We start from the raw sequence: 23,784 nt of genomic DNA, 5'->3' as shown, positions 1-23,784 counted from the left end.
AGGCAATCACAAAAAAAGATTATGTTTCACCTAGATGAGCTCTCCAGCACTGAAATGAAAAATGGCAGTAAGGAATAAGCCCAGAAGTTTAAGAACACTCACAGACTGCATTTTATTTCAGTTTTTCATGGGAATCATTCACAGCTAAGTAATACATATGTATAAATCTTTACTGGTTCATAAATAATCTGCTATCAGAAAAAATAGCTCATTTGTGAAATAGTTTATAGGAAAAATATCTTGACAGTTTCCTGCTTTACTGTGCCTTCAGTCATGAGAAGCTGCAAAAGTTCACTGCCAGAATTCACTCTTCTTTTACCATAAAAAAATCTTATGTATTTCAGATGGATTTCATTAAAAATCAAAACAAAAGCCTGCAAAAATTCCTAAGAAAACTCAAGTTAGTTTTAATTATAATCTGCAGTAAATTCTGACAAATTTATTTACAGTCAGATTTGTTAGAGTTAAATCTGGGTCATCAGCTTCTGTCATCATTTACAAAAGTATTCTTTCTCTAGAATAGAATTCTTCTGCGTCACCATTAGAAATTAAATAAGAAACTAGATTATGCAAATGTTAGAGATAAATTTTATCCTTCCATTTCTCATCTAAATGTAATGCCATGAGTTAGGCATGAACAAAAGAAACAGAGCAATAACAGCATCAAAATTTCTCTTTTGAGGGCTTTCTGCACCTTACTGTACTGAGCAATTTTAGAAAGAACCTCTGGTTATATCAAAGAATTTGGATTTCCAAAGGAATGAACTCAGTTAAAGGAATTCTCATCCCAGATGGTGTTATGACTTAGGTATGGCTGTTAAATAGATGAATCATCTTGCCTGGTTGTAATTTTCCAGAAGTTGGAAAGGCCTGAGGAACTTTTAGCACACATAACCAAAACATACAAGGTGTTTACAAGTGTTATCCTTCCACAATTTTCCATTCAAGGACTACCTTCAAAACTCTCAACTGTCAAACTGTCATCAACTTTAACACCTTAATGGATTTATGGAGCAGTTTTTGTAAAGCTAAACTAAAGTATTCAAATCCTGCACTTGGTCAGGAATTTTTTTCTGATTCTGAAATATGAGTATAACAGGACTGGTTGCTGATATTATTCAGGTCTTTTCTACGCAAGAGAACCTCTGGCATTATAAATATGAGTTCCCCAGTAAAGTCATAACATCTGCTGTCTGAAGGAGTTATCTGCTGGTTTGGTTGTATTACTTCACTCAAACATGCAAAATGAATTAATAATTTTTAAATTTTTTTTAATAAATCTATTTTTAGTGAAACAACCTTCAGGCCCAGAGATTTGCCAGTAATTTCTGCCTTTTAATTTAGTCAATTTATTTGCCTTCAGATTTTGGTCTTTTGGGACATACTTCCTTAGCTTCCTGAGACTGCAGTCTGTTTTATAAGCTTTGGTAAACTCAAGGTATACATTGCTCTTACAGCTCTCAGTTCATTCACAGAGGCAATCTGTTCATCTGCACGGGCATTCAGCTTGCTCAGGCGTGATTTTGTCTTGGTAAATTCATGTTGATTGCTCCTGATGACCTTCTTGTTCTTTCCATACTTGAAAGGCTATTCCAAGAGGACATGCTCCGTGTCCTTTCCATAGCTCTTTGTTGCTTATAAGCCTTTCTGAAAGAAGGGGATTTATAACTTCTATCTCCAAGGGTCTCTCCTTGTCTCCAGAAGTTTTTATACGAAGGGAAGGAATGGAAGGGGAATGGAATGGGACGCAGTTCTGAAAAACCACTTGAGAATAGAATCAGTAGGTGTTCCTACAGAAAGTTTTTTTCCTTCATAAAAGAAAAATATATAAAGATGGCTATGAGAATTGTTGCTAGGATTTAGTGTCAGTCCTATACTAAAACAAGTATTTTTGTTCTACAGGATTTGCAAAGTTTAAAAAGAGAAATTGTTTTGGTGAAGAGATACAGCAGGTGTATAGGTTATGAGCTGGAACAAAAGAATGATTCTAATTATGCAGAATTAAGATGGAAAAGTGTGAACCAGCACCAAGCTTCCACTTTAAAATGTAGACACTCGGTAAAATCTTTAAAAAATGGTAAGCAGGGCAGTAGGTTTCTCTGTGTTTTGCTTTACTGGTGCTGCTGTGGCTAGGAAGGTTTTACATACTTATGGAAAATTTTGAACTTCTCTGGCAAAAGATACGAGACAATGTATTAAAACGGGCCATTTGGTTCTTCATTGAGAAAATCACAAGGAAACTACTTTGTCTAATAGTGCAGGTTATTTCTGTTTTAGGCTAAAAAAGTGTCTCCAGAGATGATTCAGAGAGATTGTAAAGGAATTTTGTCTACGGTCCATTACAATGAAATAAAAATTATAATAGTTTTAAATTGACAACATATTAAAATTAATGCAACAATGTGATGACATCGATTAAGATGATAAAGAGATTTATAGAAGCCTTTACACATGGAATAAAGCTTTTCAAAGAGTAAGCATTAAAGTGAAAGCTGAAAAAAGCACACTGAATAAAAAAAATCTTCATAGCATTAACAATTTTAGTTCTCAAAGAGATTCAAGATGTAGTATAAAAAGGTAGGATAGTTTTCCTTATGTTTCTGTTAGGCGAAAAAGTAAAACAAGTACTAAAAGTATTCAGAGAGAGCATGTAATTTTAATGAACAATTTTACAGTTGTTCTTGGACAAAACCTGGGAATTTGGCAAAAATTACAAAATTTTTTTTCCCTCTCAGAAACTATTACTCAGAGGTGGGATTTTTAAAACTACTTTGATGGCCTAATTAAAAAAAAGTCAATGCGAACACAGACAGGTTAAAACTCAGTGTTTTGAAAAGGTTAATTACTTAATGAGTTTTTAGAAAGCCCACAATGAGAAAGTAAGGAAAATATCAATATGCCCATATTTTTCTAATATGAGGGAAGTATAGCAAGACAACTGGGACCAGCAATAGAATTTCTGTCAGATCTGTATTAAAAATCAAATAGCATTCATGTTTGAGTTAATGTAATTAGACCTTACTGTTGATTTCAATATTCTGTTCATTTTCAGCTTGTGCAAGGCAGCTGTGAAAAACAGATCCAAAGGACTTCTGAAGCTGGACACAATTTCTGCCACTATAGAAACTGAGCAAAATTTTATCTGTGATATTATTGAATTTCTGGATCAAAACAGTCATTCAGTTTTCTACTTTTATACAGAGGAGCAATATCAGTGGTTGTCAATCATCTATTTTAAAAAATTAGTCATAACCCTTACCACAGCCAATTAATATCAGAAATTATTTAGGTTTATAATTTTAGAAAATAGAATATTTCCTTCCAGCACACACTCATTAATAGTAATATTGAAATAATGCCTGGATATATCAGTGTAGGATTGGTCCAATGTGCATGCGTGAAGGAAAGAGACAGAGACTATTGTCATGATTTAAATAGATGTGAAACTGAGAGGAAATACTATAAGGCAAAAAGTTATATGGGACCTCAGTATCCAAATGCAACTGATAACATACATTGTAGAAGATAGTATTTAGTGCAGATTTTTAATGTCAGGTCAAGTCTTTTCAATACTGCAGAGATATATGAAATTTACTGTCCTCAGAGGTTAGTGGGCTGTGGTTGAACTGCTTTTTTTTTCTGTAGAAAATCTGCTGGGAAATCTTGAAATGAATACACAACAGTTAGAGTAAATACAAATGAGAAAAGGAAGGCCAAGATCTACTTAGACTTAAATCTGGCCAAGTATGTCAACGATAAAGAGAAGAGCATCTTTACTGTACAGGGAACCGTGCACTGGGACAGATTGCCCAGAGGGGTTGTGGAGTCTCCCTCGCTGGAGGCACTCAAGGATCCTCTGGACTCAATCCTGCACCTTGTGCTCTAGGATCACCCTGCTTGAGCAGGGAGATTGGACCAGATGACCCACTGCTGTTCCTTCCAATCTTACCCATTCCGTGCCTTTATGAAATGCTTTGAAAAGCTCATCATTTATTCAAGATTGTACCAGGAAAACTTCATTCAAATAATTCCTCCAGAAGATAAAGGTCCCTGTACAATACAGATGTGTTTCAATATTAAGTAAATCTGAACTGAGGATATTCAAGCTCATGTCTTGAAATATATCCTCAGAGATCAATTGCAGCCTCTCAGGGCTGCAGCTGCCAACTTGGATGAAAACCTAGTTGTATCTAGAACCAAAGATGAAGTAGTTGAAAAATACAAACCAGTGCTCAGATCCTTTGATATCAATTTCAAGGAATTTCTTTCATCATGAGAAAGAGAGATGTCAGGAGAGCAAAGTTGTTTCATTAAAAAGTATTCTAAAACAACAAAAATAGTGCCATTTACTTTTCTAGTCTGTTCTCCCCTCCAGAAAGTTACAGTGTCAAACATAATGTAGTGATTAGATATAATAAAATGGAATAGATAGACTTAATAAATATTAGAAGTTATTATTAATAACTCTGCTAATTATGGCCAAACTATTGTTGGATTACTTATTTATTTGATTTGAGAATAACAGAGCCTAAAAATTGCCTGGAATTTCGGGAGCACAGTCTTGCTGTTGAAAGATTGGTGACACTAATACTGCTTGAGTGGTCTGGGTTTCAAGGCTCTCCCAAGATGAGGAATCAGACAGTTCTAAGAGCCTTTGCAGAGATCACTGAAGTTGCCTCAGAGAATTACGTTGGCTATCTGCTCTCCCTCTGTCATGTAAGATCTGGTGTAGCTCAGTGAAAAGGCAGCTCCCTAGAGCCAGCATTCCAGCAACAACTGCAGCAAGGGTTTCAGCCTGGAAGTCACTCTCTGACCCAGTGCATTCTGTGCAGATGCATTTACAACTTAAAGTGATATACAGAAGATCCACAAAGTGGGAAATGTTCAAAAGCCAGTATCAATGGTTTGTAAATCTTCTGTTGTATTTCTCCCCAGTTACTTTTTTGTGGTTGTCCTTGTTATAATTTGATTTCTATCACCAATACATGATGGGTGACTCTGTGATACAATATTGCTGAAACCATTATTGACTCCTAATGAAAGAGTTATGAAAACAAAGAGCAATGAGAGTAAGTAGTAATTCCCTTTCCTTCCCGTCCATTTCCCCTTACCCTTCCTTTTCCTTTTTCCTAAAACAAAAAAAGGGAAATAGAAAATAGAATTTATCATTCTATAATTCTTTCCCTCTTTCCCTTTTCCTTTTATCTGTTTTAACAAGAGTTTATCCTCCTTCTCTAGAAAGATGTAGTCCCTTTGCTATTATATAAGCTGTGGATGAATGATATTTGCTGTGCATTTATTTGGGACTAAGAGAGCCTTGGTACAGCAACGCTGAAAAAACCTAGCCAAAAAACAAAGGCAGAATTGACTGTTGTCTACATATACTTTTTCTTTTTATGTACAATACTTATACAATATGCAGACATACAGAGATGTATATACTATATATCTTTTATCTGCATATATACAAACTACATATGTATGCAGAATGTGCATATTGATCATCTAATACATAATGTGTACACTCAGTATGCATACGCTTTATATGATGATACACAGTCTGCATCTATATTATCATATGGGAATACTAAAAATTATTTTGTCCTTAATATGTTAAATTGTCTAACTTTTAAAAGCATTAGACTGATTTTGTATCACTTCAGTGTTTTTTTTCTAATTCAGTGAGATTTAGTGAAGTTGCATGAATTTTAAATCAGCATGAAAGAAGAAAGAACTCTTTATAGTGAAAGATTGTAATAAAGCAAGATTCTGTCAATTTATCTCCTAATTTACCTTTCATTTCTACATGTTATTCCTCTTTCTGTGTTTTTTCTTTATTTTTTAATCAGCCTTTTTTTCATGTAATATATTTTATATCATCTTACAGTTCTGTATGATATATTTTTCATTGCACCAACAGCTTCCTTCAAATTAGTAATTTTATTAAAATTCTTTCTCATCTCAGCTGAAGCGCACAAGACTTGCATTCTTTCTAGCAGAATCTCTTTTGGATGTGACCATTTTATTCCAGCCTGTTTTCACTTGTGTGGTGAGTTTGCCTCAATTAACAATTAACACCCACCAGCTGCTGGCTCACTCCTTGCCCCCAGAGGAAAATAGAAGGAAACTGTAAGAGCAGAAAATAAGAAAAAACCTTTGGGTTAGGATAAAGACAGTTTAAAAGAAAGAGGAAGGACAGAAAAAATTACCAAAAAACAATCAAGTGATGAAGAAGTGAGCACTTACCGCCTCCTACCAGCAGAAGAATCGCTGGTCCCATACAGATTTACTGGGTATTTTCGAAAATCTACACCCTGCTTTTATTGAGTAGGATGAGTATGAGATTGAGTACAACATAGTATGGATTATTCCTTTGGTAGCTGAGGTCAGTGTCTTGCTGTGTCAGTTCCCAAAATCTTGCCCACCACTAGCTGTCATGCTGGGGGGCGGCAGGGTGAGTAATAGAGGTGGTCTTGATGCTGTGCTAGTGCTGCTCAGCAATCAATAAAACATTGTTGTGCTACTCAGACTGTTTTAGCCACAACAGTAAAACATGGTACAGGGTGCTATTAAGAAAAGCACTCCCATTCTAGCCAGATCCAGTACAACTTTTACCTCAAAACTTGGGGAATATACAGTGTCATAAAATGCTATAAATTTTTTGTGACATGTCTCCATGGCATTTTCCAGTAAGAATTCTGATTTATGAGAATTCTGATTTACTCTATTTTGATTCTACTAGAAGAAGAGTGTCTCTTGGTATGTTTTATCTATTTTGTTCCACTTCTTTTGGTGGAACTCATTATAGATCGAAACTTCACCCCCTGGTTGTATTTCATTATTGTACTCTCCCTCCCTTCTCCTTTAACTCTTGATTCCTCCTCCAGAGAAAGTTGGGGCTGTTGACTACAGCAACATTTCTGCCTCTCACACAGAAGTAGTGTGTGTCTGTATTGTATATCCTACTTCTCATAAGCTGTAACCGTGTTGTGCAATTTGTACTAGATGTCAGAAAGAGAAACTGATTAGCATAGAGAAATTTATATCTTGCGCATGAATAATAGCGGAAAGACACCAAAACTCCTTATTCTCAGTTGAGTGTCCCTACTCAATGTTACCTCCTGTTACCTCATGCACATGTATCTTTCATCTCCTCCTGTGACTTCATATTTTTGAAGCTGTGTGACTGGACAAGAAAAAGTCTGAAAAAGATTCCCCGTCTTTTATCTGGACAAACATGTACCCTGATGAATCAAGAAATTCTCAAGGAAATTTGGAGCTACTTTTTTTAACTTATGAGGAAGAAACTTAAATTAACTTTGTTCCTCTTGAACAAGTCTTTCCTTTCTTAGAATTATTGTTGTGTTACTAAAAACGTACAATGTATAAATTTACAGAGTTCTTCTTCTCACATGAATTACAGCAACCTGAGAGTGGGCTGTAGGAGTGTTAGTCCTCTGTACAAAAGTGAATTTAATCTAAAGTTGTGTGACTCAAATCTTTTCTTGAATTCAAGACAGACATTACAAGGTGTACTTACACTATTTTCATAACTCTTCAGTACTCAGAGGAAGAGCTATGAGAAATTCACTATCCATGCATCATCATGCTCTGATCTTAAATTGAGAGAAACTTCAACAAATTAATGCATTATTCCAAGGAACTGAAGAGAGGCACTGTAGTATGAAAGACTCTAAATTCTGTAATGCAAATCAGACAAAGGCAAGACAGATCTAAACGTGCCTCTGAAACAGACAGCAAGCTATTCTTTCCAGAATCTGCAGTGTATTTCTGTGTATTCTCATTGTTTTGATTACAAGAAACCAAAATACTACCCAGACATGGGTGACAGCTTGCAACATCTCCTGTCCTCTTCTCAGACATTGAAGGCTTTAATTTTGTTCTCTTTTGTTTCGTTTTACTACGTTTTGTTTAGCAGTCCTTACCACAAAAGCGACATTCCTGCTTTCAATAGCACAACTTCTTTTATCTTGTCCCCTCTAAAATCTTAATATAGTTTCTCTCTCTCAGCCTGGGTTCCATGCACTGATGATCTATAAAAGTCATTCTGCTTCTGTAATCCATACCCTTTTATTCCTTGGGTAATAAAAGGGTAAGGCAAAGTTTGCTTATTATATTTACATCTGAATCCTGGTATGATCGATTTAGAAACACATAGGCCTGTAATACAGTATTGGTGTTGCTAATATCAGGCCAGAAGGTTTTTAGAAAATTTACAAAGCCTCAGGACTAAGGGAGTGAAAGGGCGATCCTAACATAATGAAAAGTGATAGGAATAAAGTGTGTGTATAACAATTTTAACTGTGTTATTATGTTACCTTTTCTGTAAAGATGAGATTTAGATTTATAGCTATTCTTGAATTAGACTAGCATGAGGCAATAAGAACTGTGGTAGAATTTATATTTTCTGAAAACAGTGTGAATAATAGGAATAGGGAGGAAAACATTCCTCAAGTTAAAATTTTGGATAAATTTTTTCATAGATTAGACACTTAAAGATCTTCCGTGAAAAGTAGTGCACCGGACTTCTGAGTGTGACCCAACAAGGTGTAAATTATCTGTATTATATTTTCATGATTATGTAATTATGTTAAGTGAGGTAATTGAACAGTTTTACATCTTCCTCCTATCATGACAAAAATAAACACTCTTAAGATTACTTAACTCTTTTATAATTTATGTGCTCATGTGATTTCAAGATCAACCATGAAATTAGGAAACTTGTTCACTTTCACTGATTTTACTTTGTTAGAAAGCATATTTCAATGTCCCCACTTTTCCTTTAAAAATATTTATTAATAAGAAACCTCTTATTTTTTTGCTATTTTACCCAGAACCTTGCATTTTTTTCCATCGAATTAAGGGCAGTTAATCAACCAAACAAAATCTGTTAAATGATTGAGTTCTGAACAATCAAGGTTAATTCAACTTCAAAGAAAATAATTAGCTAAAATATTGAAATGAAAGCAAACAAAATAAATAAAATTGCTGCAAACATTAACCTAAGGAATTAAACTAGAAAAAATATGAAATACACTTCAGATTTCAGTGTCAAGGATATAAATTATGAAACTTGATTAAAAACTGATGTGAACTGTCTGGTTATAAAACAATATCCCATAAATAGAAAGTTTACAAAACCATGGAAGCAAATTAAAGGAAAAAAAAGGAAAAAAAAGGTTGAATGGCTGATGTATTTTGCTTTTCACTTTTTATTGGTTGTTCATTCCTTTGTACATTTCATTTATTTAGTATGAAACCTTGAGAAAAAAGGATAGAGAGAAGAAAGAAACACAAAGTTCTTCTCTTTGGTGAACACTTCAGCATAAAATAGCTTTACAAATGAGACAACCATAACTGAAGTAACGCCCTAAGTGGAAATAAAAAGCTAAAAACTTTTTTCCAAAAGAAAAGAAAATTTTTGTCAAGAATAACAGTTTCATGTGAGTCTCAGCCTTTGTATGTTCACAGCTGAAATGCATAATGTTCAGTTACTTCTTTAACTTTCATCTCCTATTCTTCAATATGTGTTTCACTGGAGCAAGGAGTGGAGGCTGCAGCAGAAATGTGTTGAAGCAGTAGTGGCTCGTGGAGGTACCACCATGAGCTGCAGTGTGTCTGTTCAAACGGGGTCCAGGCTGCCTCAAGACAGGGGAAACCACAGTGGAAAATATTAATTGTGCATCAAATTTCACTATATTACACTCAACTTGAGCCAATCAGAGAAGCAATAAGGGCCCCTACCTAAACCTATCTAACAGAGATGCTGGCAGCTATTAGGGGCTGAAGAGGCACGCGTCAGGAAGGCATCCCATGAAGTCCCTAAAGGCACTGGTCTGTCTGGGAGGCTCGTGCCAATGCAGGGACACCCCTGAGGGCCACAGTCCATAGATGGCCCACACTGGGTAAGGGGCAGCCATGAGGGATGGTGGCCCTGGGTGACGCAGGCCAGGCAGGAGCAAAAATGAGCAGAGCAGCAGAAATCTTTAAAGGCAGAGATACCACCTGAACCTCCTAAGCCTCTTAACACCTGGCTGGTGAACTGGACAGACTGAGTATAAGACATGGTGAAAATACGTAAAATTGCAAAAGGAGAGAAAAGGCAATATTTATTTCGATGCAGAGGTGTGGAGCTGTGTGTGTGTGTGAAAGTGTGTTGAAATACGCTTTTTTTTTTTGTTCTTGTTTTTCTCCTCCATACCTTAAAAAAAGAGATCAGCTGTTTGTATTGTGTGTCAACAAATTAAGATAGGTAAAATTCACACTTCTAGAGGTTTTTTTCTTGCCTGTGACATCAATATATAGGAAATTTACCCTAAAGTTTGTATGGAAATTGCATACTATTACACTAATGTACACCTCAGTTTACAAACTTTCTATCTTCACTTTATTCGCTTAGAGTAAATACAGAAACTGTATCTTAAAACTCTATTTTTGGAGTTACAAGTACAGAAATATACAGAATAACTATATCCCTGTATTTCTTTGTTTGAGGTAAACGTTTAAATACATTGCTTGTAGTAGGCTAGAAGCTAACAAACAGGCAAGAAAACTTCAATGCAGAATTTATGTTTACACACTTGGTTACTTAACTAATGGTCCTAGATAGGGAACAGTGTTTGATTATTCTTTCTAAGAAAGTGTGTCAGGATAAGGAAAACATTCTTTTAAGTTTTGCTGTGATGTAAGTCACTAAAAACCTTCTGAAATTTAGTGTGCTGCTTTATAAGCAGAGCCACTCATTGTCAGTCCATTCATTAACTAAAATGAATTAATAGATCATTAACAAGACATTACAAGTTAATAATTTTTTATAATATTTAATCATATGCTATGAGATATTTATAAAGTATGTAATTTTATATATATTTTATAGAATTGTTGCTGTATTTTAAGACCACTGGTAACCAAGCACCATGCATCTGCTTGCTCATTTTCCTCTGATGGGATGAGGGAGAGAATTAGAAGAATAAAAGTAAGAAAACTCATGGCTTAAGGTAAAGGCAGTGTAACAGGTAAAGCAGGAGCTGCAGGGGCAAGCAAAGCAAAAAAGGAATTAATTCACCAGTTTCCATGGTCAGGCAGGTGGAAGAAAAGCCAGGCTCCATCCCATGTAGTAGTGACTTGGGAAGACAAAGCACCATTACTCAAATTGTGACCCTCTTCCTCCCTCTTCAGTTAGCTTTCATTACTGAACATGATGCTGTATGGTTCAGAATATCCCTTTTGTCAGCTGAGGTCACCAGTCCTGGCTGTGTCCCCTCCCAACTTTTTATGCACTGCAGCCTATTCACTTGTGGGGTGATGGGAGAAGCAGAAAAGGCCTTGACTCTGTGTATTATACAATTTTATTATACAATTTTTATAGTAAGTTTTACTTGGAAGAAACAGAGCCTTCAGAATGAGGAATATTGGACATATTTTAATTATATTAACACGGTGTACTTCTTGTGTTGATCTGTGTGTAAAGTACTAGGCTATTTTCTTTAGAGTTATACTTGGTATCATTTTGTCCTCTCTTGGTATGACAACTGCAACAAGGTAACCTCAAGTTCAGACACAGCAGGAGCAGGCTGTCTTTACTGTTTTTCCTGCAGGGTGAAATATTCTTTTTACTGTTAGACCTTGTTTGTAACTGATAGTAGAGCATAGAGGAATAATCTTGCAGTAGTATACTGATGTCAAAAAAAAAATAGTCCATTGCTATGTAACATATTCTATGGGGTTTTTTGCTGTGTTTCATTGTTTTGCAGTTTCATTGACAAAAGAGCTCTTTTGTCAATGAAACTGCTAGTCAGTGTTTTAACCCCTGTTCAAGACAGGCAGTAGTCTCTTTCAGCTAAGACACTTCCCACATGCTGTTAATAGTGGAATGTTGTTGAAGGACTAGTATGTTAAACACGTCCATGAAAACCCAAAGCTGGTCTTAGTGAACTTTAAACAGCATTAGAAAGAATAGCTCTGACCATGCATGGCTTTAGCTTTAGCAGTTCTCTCTTGATTTCTGTCTTTGTCCTGCCTCTGTTATGAATCAAGCTTGCAGCTGGCACTGAAGAGCAAAGAACAGAGTAATTTTATGCTTCCTAATATATACTTTTGATGATTAGATGATGTTTAAGCTGAAAGTACATTAAGAAATTTCAGCATGATCCAGGAGATGTAAAAATAAATGAATTGACAGATTCAGAGATGAACTAGCTCTCATTTTCCTCCTTTTCAAATCCTCTCTCATTTTCAGGATTTATACCAGTTGCCACATTTCCTTGATTCGTAGAGCAAGCATTATTTAGCAATTCTTAAAAAATCTTCACTAAAAAGATATATTTTGTATTTTACCGGCTTATTAGTGAACTGCAAACAGTTTTAGAAACTATTTTTAGTCATAGCATTCAATGGAAGGCAGACAATAGCCATCCATATGCCTTAAAAATCTGTCCTATTGTCCTTGTAAGATGTCGCTGTCATATGAGAAAAGAAAGGTATGTGTATAAATATGTATGTATTGCAAGCTGCTCCCTGAGAGCACTGATGGCAGTTAGTTAGATTGTGCTTTGGCAGTACCATGTAGCCTAAAGTTATTTTAGCCACATTTCAATCTGTCAGTAATCTAATCATTCAGTTCTACAAAACTTCTTTCCTTTTATTTGAAAAGCCTAAGTATTGAAACTTCATATTCTGTCTAATATTAAGGACACCTTTCCTCCCTCTCAGAAAAGGAGATGTCGGTTTACTTAACTCACTTAGTGCTTTTCATCTGCATCCTAACTTTTATCCTGGTAATATGAGGCCCTGTGTTTTGTCATGTCTGAACACATAACTCTTAGGTGTATATAAATGTTCAAAAACCCATGTACATAATGGTAGATAAATGAATTTAATGATATTTCTGGATATCTTGAACAACAAAGAGAAACAAATCTAAGTTGAAACCTTTCCTGCTTCTTTTCTGAAAAAAAATTGTAAAAAATAAAACTCAGTATTTCCTTCTACACATAGTAGATCATCAATATTCAGATCACTGATACAGATAATTTTTTTTAGATATGAAAAATAAATTTTTTTGTAGTAATTCTTGTGCATGCTACTTTCAAATATAAAAGGGGCTTTTTTGTTTGTGTCTAACAGTGAAGACAACTCTGAACAAGATCTCCTGATATATTTCAGTATATCAATATTGTCTATATTACATTTAAGTAAAACAAGATGTACTCAATTCTCTTCCTTTTACTTGATACTTTGCTCTAAATTTGAGATACATTAGACCACAATTCTTTATGGATAAAAAATTAGGTCAGAAAATTCTTAACAGTGCTTTCCTTTAGCCTCTTTTTCTACTCATCTTCCCTGCTGAGTAAGATATTTTCACAGAAAACATCTTACCTCTGTGCAATTATTTCAGGAAAATATTACTGATGTAAGAGATTAAGTATGATTTATTACCTAATTGGTAATGCAGTCCTGTTAAATTGATTATGAGATTAGTACTATTCAAGTTTTTATTTCCTTAGAAAATTGATAGAAACTGCACTTAGGAAAACAGTGTATGATGCCCAGACTGGTGAGGTTAAAATTACTATTTAAAATGATGATGTCAGAAGTTTGTAAAAGTTTTGGACAACTACCCCCAGATCAAAAGGATTACACTCAATAAAGTATTTGAAAGGAGAAATCAAATACACAGCTACAAAATGAGAAGAAAATACCTGGGCAGAGTTGTAGAGAAGAATGTGGAGTTTATAATGGATTAAAAAGTATTTTTGAAAAAATAAATCTAATTCCGAGGCAGACTAACAAGATTGTTGCATGTCAGTCAAAAAAATAGTAATAGCAAATAGAAATAGTTGAAGAAAAGTGGATTTCTAGTATCTGATGTTGATGAGACTGCAAATGTAGTAGTGTGTTTTATAAGGATGTAAAAGAAATCTTACCTTTTTTTAAAGCAGTCTCTTTGTCTCCTTTCCTCTGCAATTTCCCTAATCAAGAAAATGTTCAGGAAGGAAGATGCCTTATTATGTTGACTTTTATGCACCAGCTCGTAAGGAAAATATTAGAAGTCTGGAGGAAAGGAAAAATAAAAGGACTAGAAGTAGAATTGAGAAGAAAACAGAAAAAATGCCTTTTAAGAGAAGATCTAGGAAGACTCAAACAATTTAGAAAATGCTGCAGAAAAACTGTTGAAGTAATTGTTTTCTGCAGCAATTTGGGTAATAGCAACATTATGGGGCAAGGGGAAAAAAGCAAGTATTTTCTAAATACAAGTTTCTGAAGTCTCCCCATGTGGAGGTTTTTAAGAATGGGTTGAACAAACAAACAGAAGTGTTCTTATCCTCCCTCAACAGATGAGGGACTATCCTCCCCCAAGAAATTATGTTTCCTCAAATAACCTTTATATTTATGGCTACATGATTATGATGGGTCATATCATATGTCAGTTTACCTATGGTCTGCATATTTGATTATGAAAACAATCCTGAATAGTAAACTGTTTTATGTGTAAATGTCCTGTAATAACTTCCAAGAATTAAAAAGATGGAGTGAAATCTCATCTGATTTCAGAAGGGTTTGGGCCCTTTCACTGCCATTCAGGTAACTTTTATTTATCTTTTGTTTACAGCTAAAGAAATAATAAATTCTTCTATTGATTCAAAATTTTTCTATAGATTGATATTGACCTAGGATACATTAATTGTGGGACTGAATTTCTGAAAAGCACTGAGAGGTTTTAGGGCTGCAAATTCCAGTGAAAATTAATATTCACTCAAGTTATCCAAGAGCTTTTCCAATGAATATATGTCTCTTAGGGATAAATAGCCAGAAGAGGAGAGGAGGAGAGGTAGGAGGACAGGTGTAGAGGAGGGATTACACTGAACAGTGCTTGCAATTTGGTACAACATGGTTGAGATCCTCTGGATTTAGTTTAGGGGAAAAGCTAATAAAGAAGATGCTGTTCTGGGAATCTACTGTAGGTCATCCATCCAGTAGGATGACATCAGTGTATTACTATAAAGGGCATTAAGAGAAATCTCTAGATCAATTGCTCTTGGCCTTACAGATGACTGCAACTTCCTAGATCTTAACTTAGGATCATCATACATCATGCACAAACAGGTTCAGGAAATTGCCAAAGCATGTTGAAGAAAGATAATATTTTAATACAGACACTAAGACAGCAAAACAGAAAAGAGGTAAAACCTGTTTGGCAGGCAGTCACTAGTGATGCACCTTAGGGCTCAGTTTTAGGGCCAGTTCTCTTCAATGTTTTTATCAATAACCTGGACACAGGAGTTTTGTGCACACAAAATTAGTTTGATGACAGTACTAAAACAGGAGAAGCTTCTGGCTCTGTGAAGGATAGAGAGGCCTTACAGAGAGATCATGATAGACCGGAGCATTGGACAATCACCCGTTGCATGAAATTTACATAGCAAGTACTGGGTTCTGCACCTGAGAGTGTAATCCTGGATGAATGCATGGACTGGGGGACAAGAGTCTGGAGTGCAGACCTGCAGAAAGGGATCTGGAGAGTTTGTTTGATGACCAGCTCAGTATGAGCCAGCCATATGCCCTCAAGGCCAAAAGAGCCAACTCTATCTGGGGGTTACTCTATCTTAGGCACAGTGTAACTTACTGGTGGAAAGGATTGTCCAGCTCTACCCAGCACTGGTGCATCCTCACCTCAAGTGCTGTGTGCAGTTTTGCCTTTCTAAATGCAAGAAGGATGTGAAAATATTAGAATGTGCCCAGAGGATGACAGCAAAGATGGTGAAAGGTCTAGAGGGCAGAATGGTTGAACATGCAGAATGGTTGAACACAGTATGTTTGTTCAGCTTTGAGGTGATCTCATTGCTGTCTACAGCCCCCTCATGGGAGGAAGCAGAGAAGGAGGGGATGACCTCGTCTCTCTAGTGTCTGGTGATAGGACACAAGGGAATGCCTTACAGCTGCATCACTAACAGTTCAGATCAAATATTAGGGAAGAGTTCATTGATCAAGCAGTGGAACAAGCTCCCCAGGAAGGCAGTCATGGCTCCAAGCCTGTTACAGCTCAAGAAGCATCTGGGGAATGCTCTTAGCTATATGATTTAGCTTTTAGCTTGCCCTGTCTGGAGTCAGGAGTTGAACTCAGTGAACCTTGTGGGTGCCTTTCAACAGAAGATATTCTATAATTCTAAATAAGGTATCTCGGAATACTTTTATAGAAAAAAAGAGATGAGTTTGTCTAAGGCATGACTCATTCTAAATTAGATTTGTACTAGATTTGTACATATAGCTATCCAAATTTTTTTCTTAAAAGGACATGCACCTCCCCATTTGCTATGATAGCATTTTAAAATTCCAGACAGCTCCTTTAGGCATGCCTGAAGTTATGCTATTTGAACTGTGTCCTTAGTCACCTTAGTACTTCAGCATTGCTAAAAACCTTCCAAAAGGAAAAAAAAAGAAATGCAATACATCTAAAGTTCTAATCTCCTCTATTAAATTCAAGGAGTTTGTAATTTTCTTTTGGGAACAGGATTTGAAAATAATTTGTGCTATGACAATATTTTTTTAATCATCCATTCGCTGCACTTAAAAGTTGTTAGAAGGTCTTTTCATAAACTATAATCACTTACATGGAAAAGCTCATTTAGTTAGTAGTTCACAATAAATGAGATAAAGGTAATGTTCTGAATTTAGGCTATAAATAGTGCAATGAATTTCATAAACATTTTCAGGAAATTGTATTAGAAACAGAGTAGGGCTAGAAATAGGCTAAAACAAACAAACAAACCTCTCTATCCTCTTTTTTGTTTTTTACCATTTTATTGTCTTCTATTTATTATATATGGGAAGTGCATTCTATTGTCACATTCTGCAACTGCCCGCGTGATGTGACAATCTTTCCTGTTGATATGAATACAAATACATACACACAGATGCCTGGGGCACAACCTGCTAATTTTTTCCTTATTTAAAGAAATCTCCTCAATTGTCTATCACCAGCCATGTATGTTTTTCTCATTTTAAATGTACATCAGATATTGGTGAGAAAAAATCACTTTCCATAAAAACAAACAGATCTAATATCATTCATTCAGACTCTGAATGAAATCTAATGAAGCAAAAAAAACCCCAATAATGCTTCATTCATCTCCTAACTCTGAAAAAAAATTCTGGGTAATTTCAAAGGGAACAGTTTTCATCAATTAAACACACAAAAAAGAGTCAGCACATGATTAGTTATTAATATAAGCAAGATAAGCAAAATAGAGCCCAGTGAGGGCCCTCTGCTGAATGGAGCAGAAAATGCTAAAGTATAGAATGGTTTTGTTATCTTAATCTTTACAGTGAGACTGGCTTTCAGGAGTCTCAGGACCCTAAAACATGAGGGAAAGTCTAAAGCAGATTCACACTAAGTAGAGGATGACCAAGCTGAGGAACATTTAAAAACACTGGATGCACACAGGTCCATGGGACTTGATTTGATAGAGCCACAAGTGCTGAGTAAGTTGCTCAAGTTAATTGTAAGACAAATCTTAATTTTCTTTGAAAGGTCATGGCAAATGTGAGAGGTGTCTAAAGGATAGAAAAAAGCAATTTTGTCTAATTTCTTCCAGAAACCTTCTGCATAGAAGAGGTCTGTGTCCAGGTCAAGGGAACAGGTGCTCTCTCCTTCCTTTACAACCTTACAGTAGCTTTTCAGGTCCATTTACATACAAGACACATTATGGAAGCAATTTTTGCAAGTTTGCTTCTTGATTCCCACAGGAAAGATGATATGCACGTGTTGAAAGGGACTGCAGTGTTCATGATTCAGGTCCCAACTGTTGGTGACTGAGTGGTGAAGAATAAACACACCTCTCCATCAGTCTGCCTCTAGGCTAGAGGGCCTTCATGCTAACAAAATTTTTTCTAGCAAAATTTTTTCTAGTCCTTCTACTGGACTGAGAGAATGCTAGAAGTGATATTAAAAAAGTCTCTTCATATTTATATTCTACAGAATCTTTGATTTCTGGAACAGAGTGAGACCTGAAGCAGATCTTGAATGTACGAAACATGGTTAAGGATTTAAATAATTTTATGCCATCTTTTAACTTATTATCATTGTCTTATAAAACATATTTTAAAATATAGAAAGATTATGAAAATAAAAACTAAAAGTAAAAGCATTTAAAGCTAATTTTCCTTTAAATTTAATTTAAAAAGTAGAATAAATTAAGAAAACACTAAAATAGAATAAGCTGAACAGACAAAATTAATTTCAAAAACATTTGGCGGGAGATTATGTCAGAATTAATACTGATGGAACAATGTGTTTGTTAAAGCAACTTCAATTTCAGAGGAATGAGGGATAGGGAAGGGATTTTATTTTGTATAAATTTATGATGGTAACCTGGGCCACTACAGACCAGTGAGTCTGAACTGTGAGTTGTGGGAGTCTGTAGAAACTGTAATACATAGTAATGTAAGCTGAGACGTAGGCAAAGTTATTTTATTAGAGAAGATTGATAAAGATTTTTAAGGAAAAACTTCCTTCTACAAAGACTATTAATGATTTTTAGAGAAGTCAAGGAGCAGAAGGACCAGAATGAACTAATCTTATGAAATAGGTGTAATTTTTTTTTGTTCTCAAAAAAATCACTAGACAAAGGTGTTTGAATGATGTAGTCACCATCAGCTAATAGCTAGCTTTCATAGAATAACAACATCTTAAAATATCACAGAATAGAAATAATTGGTCAATTTTCCTAGCAAAAGGAAGCTGACATAAAATCTCCAAGATTATCTGTCTTGGGATCTGTACTTTTCACTGTGGTGAAATTTGGCCAGAGATGCAAAATAGAAGAATGAAATCTGAGCTGACTGTGAAGTCCTATAGGATGTTCTATAGAATATATTACTCTATTAATGTATATTAAAACCTGAATGGATTAATCTCAACAGGACTGAAGTACAGTCAGCTCTGATCTAAGCTAGCTGTCAACACCCCTTTTGTACTTCCTGGAGAGAAAGTACATCTCTAGAATGGACTTGTTCCACCTTAATGCAGGTACTTACAATTAGCTGGTGTTTATATACCTGATGTTAATTTCCCTCAACATAGAATTATATTTCCTAACTGTGAGATGTTTAGAGGTATTTGTGTCTGGTTTCCAACTAACAGCAAATCTATCACAGGCCCTTTGTCATATCTTTCAGCACAGTGTGGATGCTTCAGATAACCTAGGGTGTCTCACATGGCACTAGATACTTAGGCTGAGGAAGCAGAAACATTGTGAATCTCTCCATTGGCTAGAAAGGTAGATACTGACACCAGACACAGATGTTCATCTACGTTTGCAACTAGATAAACTGAATTCAAATGTGATCCACTGGGCAATCCGATCATAGAACACCTGGGGTTGCAATGGACCTCTGGATGTCACCTAATCCAACCCTCTGCTCAAATTCAGGCTGCCTTTGAAGTAATATATATTCCACTATTGAGAAATACATAAATATGTGTGGAAAAACCGAACAAAATCCTTATCTAAGATTCTATTATATATTTATGATATAAGGCTTTAAACCCGACTTCTAGAGACATAACACAAGACTGGATAATAATCTGGAATTGTAAGCATACTACTCTCTTGTCATCAAAACACACTCAGAGTACAAAGAATTATTAGAAAGAGAATGAAGAACAAAACATAAACACCGTAATGTCACTGAATAACTAAATTAGAAATGCAGTAGAAGTTCTTCTTGCTTAAAGAGAAAAATAAGGCTATTATGTTTTCACTGTTGCAAAGAGATGTCATAAGTAATATGATAGAATATTCTTTAAGTATTAAAATATAAATTATACTGACAGTATTTTAGGTTTTTCCAGATTACACCTGATTGTGAAGTACCAGAATATATGTATGTATTTGTTTAATATTTAAATACTAATTGGTATAAAACTGAGGAAAAGAAACTAAATTAAAAGATAGTTTTCTGCTCTGCATGTATTAGTCATAGGAAATTCCAAGAAGTCTGTATGTTGCTTATCACTGTGAGTGGTCTCAGTGTGATAATGCAATAAATTTAACAAGTACCTTTATTTGCTAGTGGTTGTTATTGGTATAATTTATCCACAAGATAAACTAAGGAAACACAAACTCCATACTTTTTTTTGAAAGCTACATAATGAAGGAAATATAATTCAGCAACTGTTCTTCTAAATTAATGTGAATATTGTTAGAGGCAATGGAGAACTGGAGTACAAGAAGTGATGTGATGACAGTGTATGTTGTTGAAAGATACATCCACTACACTTTCAAAACTCATCTATATCACTACTCTATTATAGATTAGCTTTTCAGAATGAAAAAAGAATATAGCAATATTAATGTTTATTTATGTATTTGGCAATATTTTAATCAATTTCCCTTTTTTTTTATTAGTGGTATTTGGTAAGAGAAACTTGTAAAACACAGCTATTAACTAAATAAATCTGAGCAACATGAGGTCCTGAAAATACATCATTAAATGGAGGGAAGAAAGGCAATTAACACAGCTGCAGCAGTTGTCATAGTGCAATAATGGCACAAAGGGAGCCTGAATCTTTATTCAAAACTGTGTAGTGGTAGAGGTATAACCATCTCCAACACTAGTTGGGGTAGATGTTCCTACCACAGCAGAGACCCTCACCTAGACAGAGCTGCTTTGATATCCTCTTCTCTGGCAGTGCCTGCTGTTCTGAATTGCCCTAGAAATGTCTCCCTCCAGGACCTAACCCTGTGTGAACCCTGCTCTGGTTGGGGTGCCGAGTCACTGGAAGGGCAGCAGGAGGAGGTGAATGGGCTGTGCATTTGGAGATTCACAGGGTCTTCAAAGATCAGGCAGAGACAACAGCCCCAGACCTTGCTCCAAGAGACAACTGGAGGCTACCTAAAGAAGGAACAGCGAACAGAGGTACCCAAAATGGAGGGGACTACAAACTCGAGACCTCTGGAAAGAAGTAACAAACACAGGTTGCTATGTCTCAATACAAGAAAAGTTTTCTCTTAATGAGGGGGAGGAAACACAAGGTTGCTGAGAGAGTTTGTAGAATCTCCATTGTTTGAACCTTAACTGGACAAAACAACATAGTCAAATGCAATTTGCTTTGAACTGAAGATTTTGCTGGGTGGCCTCTAGAGTCCCCTTTCCAACCTACATGGTTCTGTGATTCTGTGATTGCTTGAAGAAATTCTTGTTCCATAACCTCAGTACTAAATGTATTCATATTTTACTCTTCTTTATAATTCGCTTTGGTTCAATCTCACCGCTGTAGTGAACTGAAACTCATCTTTCTTTTGTCCCTTTCTTTCATCCTTTCTTTTTTTTTTCTTTTGAAATGGCACAAAATCTTTATGCCACTTTCATTTACTTCTCAAGACTACCGTCAAAGTACTTTCCAAGAAATTCTCTGGTAAAATTGCAGGGCAGAAGATTTCCTTGTTAATATAGCTTATGTTATTATAGCAGGGAAAAGAATCTGAATATTTCGTTTATGTGAAACAGAACAAAAGACATGTTATATAACAGTTAGAATTCCATCTTTCTTTATACTTTTTGAAAAAACCCTTAAAGTTTAATCTCTGCCTTGTGGTCAAGTATTCTGCTATTTATTAGGAACTAGGAACTTACACAAGTGAAGTTGTGTTTCTTCTTTAAAAGTACTTATTATAAAAGGAAATTGTTTTCTTAAGTGATATGTACTTCTGAATTTTAACAGTGGCTATTTTCTTGAAGTTTTCTCAATAAAGCTGAAACATTCTATATCAAGAATTTTGCCCTTGGTATCTACTTATGAATATCATGTAAAAGGATTTATAAAGTGTTCATTCAAATTCTTTGCTGTTATATTCAAGAGATGTGATATGATCTGTTTTATACAAAGTTATAAAAGCAGAGACCTAGTATCATTATTGTTTGTTAATAAGTGGACAGGTTTTTTCAGCTATTTTTTATTTATTATTTGAAGTAATCAAAGTTTAAAATTTTGTTTCAATGTAGAGTTGGAGTATATGGTCATTTATTCATTTATTACACCAGATGTATTGTTGCTCACAACTCTAAATCAAGATCAAGATTTTTATTTAGAGGTATACAGTTTTTGATAATCTTTCAGTAAACAATTGATGTTCTGCTAATGGGTGACTACAACTTAAAATTCTCTTTTGCCTGCATAAAAGAGCTTTGAAGGCCACAGGCAACCTGAAGACAGCACTGTAACAACTAGAGAACTATACAATTGTATTTAAGGAAAAAAAAAGACCTTTAAAGGCATTTAGAATTCTAATAAAAAATCACTCATCAGATTGTCACAGAATGCTTATAAATATTAAATCAGTTGAAAGAAGGTGAGATCATTTTTGAAGACCCTAACCTGCTCACCATCAGATTAACCCTTCAGTTAAGTTTTAAGCTGTTAAACACTCAATGGAACAAGAAGTGGAAGATGGATTTCTTTCTGTGTAAGTTCTGAAAACCCCACACAGAATAATTCTGACATTTTGTCGTGCTCAGTTAAGGTTCATTAATACAATAATGACAAGCTTTTAACAAGTTACAGAAAAAAGGGAAAATATTTTCTCCAACATTACATGTCAAAATGCGTATTTACATACATAATGAAACATCTATGAAATTAAAATGCACATCTTTTGCAATATTCATTGAACTGCAGAATGGTTTGCATTGGGAGGGACCTTAATGATCCGTTAGATCCAATCCCCTGCCATCAGCAGGGGTAGCTTCCACTAGACCCTGTTGATCAAAGCCCTAATTGACACTTCCAGGGGTGGTCATCCACATCTTCTCTGGGAAATCTGTCCCAGTGCCTCAGCAGTCCTACAACAAAGAATTTCATTTTCATGCCTAATCTAAACCCAGTTTAAATATGATTTAAATTGCTAAATTGTTAAATTGATTAAATCCATTCTGGGACGTGCTGGTCAAAAGATTACTCCAACCTGTTATTTTCTTTTGTAACATGGAGTAAATTGATATATGTAAAGAGGAGGACAGAGCTCTTGTCTGGTAATCCAGTCAAAATCCCCAACATACTTAAAACTCTAGCAATAGTTTCCTCAGGCCACAGCTGTTCCCAGGTATTTTTATGCAGTAGCTGAGGTTTCACCTCTCATTTGTTACATTGTGGGTTTGTTTTGTGAGTTGGAGTTTGGTTGTATGTTTCTTTGGCTGGTGTTCATTTGCTTATTTTGAAGAAAATACTTATAATTGTCAAATCTTCGTTTTACTGCATAAACCTGAAATGAAGGTTGAAATTCTGACTAGAAATTCTTTAGTCCCTGAGTCTGCAATGTCTACCATCCAAATATGAAAAAGAGACATAAGCTTTAGAGCTGTTAGAACAAAAATATCAATGAGTTACACACCTCACTTTAGGAGTATAGCTGACAATGCACAGTTGGTAAATAAATTTTCATTGATTGAAGAAGGAATTAAAATATGTGTCATTTCTCAACATCTAATGTATATAGAAACCTACACCAAGCAAAACAAAAGAATGAAGATGTGGTTAAATGCAGAATTTTTTCTTTCTCTGGTGTTTGATGCTTTATCTCAGGAGAAACATTTTTTACCGTTAAAGATAAAGGCATCTAGGCCAAAAGAACTTTGTCATTATTCTATTAGAACTGTCCTTAATTTGGCAGATATAAACATTCTACACTAAGTAGTTCAGTCCTCTTCAAATATCGTTATTCTAGGCTACTATTACCTGTAGTTGTAGGCAACACTTTTATA

Source organism: Melozone crissalis, unplaced genomic scaffold (genome assembly GCF_028551555.1).
Source record: "Melozone crissalis strain CALT ecotype California unplaced genomic scaffold, PUWL_Pcris_2 ptg000013l_1, whole genome shotgun sequence".
NCBI lineage: Eukaryota > Metazoa > Chordata > Aves > Passeriformes > Passerellidae > Melozone > Melozone crissalis.
The sequence above is the reverse complement of the archived record's forward strand: the minus strand, read 5'-3'. Positions refer to the sequence as shown.